The sequence below is a fragment of the Gymnoscopelus microlampas genome (assembly GCF_963454915.1).
Source record: "Gymnoscopelus microlampas genome assembly, chromosome: 20".
NCBI lineage: Eukaryota > Metazoa > Chordata > Actinopteri > Myctophiformes > Myctophidae > Gymnoscopelus > Gymnoscopelus microlampas.
This window is the reverse complement of record NC_139957.1, coordinates 6,037,164-6,041,458: the sequence shown is the minus strand read 5'-3', so window position 1 is coordinate 6,041,458 and position 4,295 is coordinate 6,037,164. Positions and strand designations below refer to the sequence as shown.

The 4,295-nt window shown below is 40.8% G+C and overlaps 1 long non-coding RNA gene across 1 annotated transcript; it reads right to left on the bottom strand.

Moving 5' to 3' along the window:
• Positions 1-3,199: 3,199 nt before the first annotated feature.
• LOC311036730 lies at positions 3,200-3,853 on the bottom strand. The gene is made up of 3 exons (XR_014599888.1): positions 3,733-3,853; positions 3,409-3,510; positions 3,200-3,236 (listed from the first exon to the last, which is right to left on the bottom strand). It is a non-coding gene; the product is annotated as an uncharacterized lncRNA (long non-coding RNA).
• Positions 3,854-4,295: the final 442 nt, after the last annotated feature.

The window sequence follows — 4,295 nt, the reverse complement described above, 5'->3', positions numbered from 1 at the left end:
GCATTTATAACAAAGATTCACAAGGAAAATGAGCAGTGTTAGCCACTTAGACACTTGTAAACACACCACTCAATGTTGCCTCTCCCAAACTCAACGAGCAAGTGCGTATATTATGTGTAATTATGGGTCAGATTTGTTGGAAGCAGTCAACAGACTAGTGTACATACCACTGTGTTGTAGCTGCCATGGCCACGCCGTATCAACAGATAGGATGGTATCCATGCTCAGGTGTTCTGCGCTAGGAACCAACCTGTTGTATTGTTCTACAACAGAAGCTAGGATCTCCTTCTCCTTCCTCATCTTTCGAAGGATCCTGGCACGAGCTTTTGTTCCGTCAGTGTCTTTATGCAGACGCTGAGACCTCCTTTTGATCCCAAGCACCAGCATCTCTATCCTATTGGCCAAGGCATCAGGCTCATCAGCAGTAGTTGTAGGTGCTGCAGAAGAGAGGAAATAGGTGGGTACAAAACCACAGTATAAGACACAAGGATTAAGAACCCAATGTCAGTGAACTCCAGGTAACGTGACCATATCACCCCCATCTTAGCTGTTTTCACTGGTTACCCGTTAGTGTCAGAATCGATTTTAAGATTTGACTTATTACTTTTAAAGCTGTGAGGAAATAATATGTGCATTAACAATAATCAATTCCTCACCTTCTGCCCACACCTTCACATCATTCAGCCAATCCTCCAACTGCCTCTCTGACACTGCTAATTCTACCTTTAGAGATTCCAGGTTCTGCTGTTGGCTTTGAAGACCTTTAACGGCCTACAATGACAAAGAATCAGAGACAAGAAAACAAATGTCGTCTCAAACACGTAAAATACTGCCACATGGAATATTAAAGATATTAAAGAACATCACTGATCTCATTACCTTCTGATATCGGCGAGACAGTGATGAAGCTAAATTGTCAATCTTTTGTTTATTCCAGCGCATAGCCATGAGACTCAACATGTCTGTGCGTCCTGCAAATATAAATTGATGCAAAGTTTAAAAAATGATAGAAAACGCCAATATTTAGCCAATTACAGCACATGGTCATGCGAGTCTGTCTGTGAGGGCTCCAAATTGAAATTAATGTTAACATTATCATAATATATGTTAACACATAGGCCTAAGTAAGTATTATTATACTTGTATACGTTTTTGAAGTGGTCATCTCACCTGCTTTTGACATGTGCTTGGTGGTCACTGCAATTCTAGAGAGGAAGGCATTGCATTGCTCAACCTAGACAGACAGACAGACAGACAGACAGACAGACAGACAGACAGACAGACAGATACCTTTATTATCCCAAGGGGGGAAATCAGTTGCCCAGAGGCAGCACAGAAGTTAAGGTTACAAGTTACAGAGACGTATGAAAAGGAAAAAGTACTGTTAAGTACCAAAAACGTGTCAATGCTACATAATTATATCACTTACCTCCTCTCCCAAAGTTAATCCAGCTCCATCTTGATGATTTCCACTCCATTTCACCTGGAAAAATGTATACAACAACAAATACAATGCACAGATTAGGTTGACATCCATGTGCTGGTGTTCTGATAAAGTAATACTATCACGTGATAATGTTTCCTTACCTCACATTTGAAGTCATGGGCCTTAGCATGAAACACAGAGAGGAAAGGTTTCATGTGGAGCAGATGGTTTAATTCTGGACATTTATCTGCAACTTTCTGAAGGTATGGCCAATATTTGCACGTTACATCCATGCAGAAGAACTTGATTGGCCTGCTGGCCAGCTGGTTCTGCAGGTATAATGGGTAGGCAAATATTTCACCCCTGAACATATTAAGAGCGCCAAGTAGCACTCCATGGCGGCACACTGCAATCTCCAGTCCCTCTTCATCAAGATTGCTTGCAGAACGTTTGGAGGTCTCTCTGGCTGCTGACCACTGACCACCACAAACGGCTCTCCCAGGGACCTAAAATTTGGAAAATGGATGATAAAAACCTTTTCATATGAGCTTATTGTAGTTGTGTTAATACAAAATAATAAAGTTTTTTATTGTGAATAAACCAATCCGCAAGTTACAGAATACATAAAAATACATATTTGTAGAAAACAGAACAAAATACTACTTTCCACAAAGGATCGATGGAAAAGTACCATTTGACTTTTATCCAGTCTGCGCATAAAATGCAGCCTCTGCTGACCTTTCTTAGACACGGCATCGTTGTTGGAATTCCATGTCATCTTGGAATCAATCGTTATACCCAAGTACTTGCATTCTTCTAGTTTCTACCTCATCCCCATCAATGACTATTTTCTGGTGTGCACGAGCACTAGTCCCAAAAGCAACCTCCTTAGTGTTCTTAATATTTAACTGAAGGAAGTTACTCTTAGACAAACCAGCAAACTCATCCACTCTTCCTCAATGTCTTATCTCATCATCCTCAATCAGACCAACGATAGCATGAACAAGTAAGCTCAAGGTGATAGGACAGCGCATTTTGAAATATAATTATAGTATGCAATCTTACATGTTTGGTGGTCTTGTGTATGTAGTTCACAAATCTGGTCACGTCTTCATCCCTGGCAATGAAGATTCCATCCAAGATGGCCTGTTCCTCAGATCTAGAAAGAAAGAAAGAAAGAAAGAAAGAAAACAAAGCTACTCAACATTTTACAATAGATTTCAGCCTAAGGTTTCTTGGTAATATAAATGCTGTTACATTATACTCATTTTTAAGTACCTGGCTGCACTCTTAAATCGATAATGTTTGCGATTTCCATCGACTGAAATCGCAACCATTTCTGGTGTGCATGCAGGGCACACGAAGGGCTCCTCCTTGCAGAGTTTTTCGACCTCAAACTGTACAACTTCCCACTGAAAGTGGCTCTTCTGGAAGGCATCTGTTGAGATCTTCCCTGTCTATTTCAAAAAAAGGATATCAACAGTTTATAATGGGCAGGCAATAAATAAGAAACAGATTCAATGCACATGACAAAAAGAAAATATATATACTGTAGGCTAACTAAATTAAATACTCACACGGCCAAAGTGAACAGTTCGCTGATCAAGCATTCTTAAAAATGCCTGGCAGGACAGTCCTGGTGCAGCCATCTTCATTTTCTCAAATGAGAAAAATATATCTGTGGCATAAACTGTTGCGAAATTAAGTGTAGCAGGCCAGTAGTTACTGCAAATGAGATCGTCCACTCCAGCAGTCCAAGTGGCTTGGCATTGCTCGCAACTCAGGTCAGGCATGCTGAGATCATATCGCCCTAGAAAATCAAAGACACGCACACTGTAATGTAAAACCTAGCATGGCATAAATTAGTCAATAGGCATACGTTTGATTTCATAAATACACCTATGACAAACCTTGTGGGTAAGTAAAAATACCAAGTAAAAATATCTTTTTAAGATGCTTTTAAAAAAAAAGAAAACCCTTACCATCCATTGTGATCACAGCAACAGACTTTCCTGGGTTGACCCTCAATGCCTCCGATGCACAACCACAGATATTTGCAGGTATCCGCACAGGTACAAAGCGCTCTGAAAAGGATCATAGATTTGAATTTAGATCATTTGTGTCCAATAGGAAATAGAACATTACGATTGCTGGAACCACTTGAAGAGACTGAATGAGTGAGAAAGGTTAAAAAGATTCCATGACCGTAAGACAGGACAAAAAAATGCATTGTTTAGTGGTCAAAGTAATGAGATTAATGAGTCAAGAGAGGATATGATATGGTGTACTCACAAACAAGAACTTACCACAACGGCAATGAGCCTCATCTACAATGCAGGTGGTTGGAGGCAAAGGCTGGAAGAATCCTGCATTCATGGCATCCCTGTTGTGCATCACGTTTCTAGTGTCTGTGTGCGTTTTGATGTCACATTCGGCACACAGGAATGGCCGTGGTTCACAGCCATGACAGCAGACAGCAGCTGGACTGATGGCACACTGTTGGCACATGTGTGTGCCTACATGTGCCCTCGCTGCAACGCGGTTAATCAGACGGGGTCTCTCTGCCCGCCATCTCTCTAAAAGAGAGTGGTTCCGCGTACTCCAGTCGGAGGAAGCTTGGAGAGGAGCTGGGGTTGGTGCTACCTCGATGTCAGCCGATGCAACGCTCAGGGAGTGCTGGAGCTCTTGTATGAAACGCTCTGTTAAGATAGTATGGGATATTGAAAAACAACATTAGGTTATGTTTTACATTTACAATATAAAAAGTATAATAATGGCTGTGAAAAGGTTGGTTGCACATTTATTCTGGTAAATGTGTAATACAAACATATAATTAACATTCAAACTCATTGACAGATTATTAGAATAT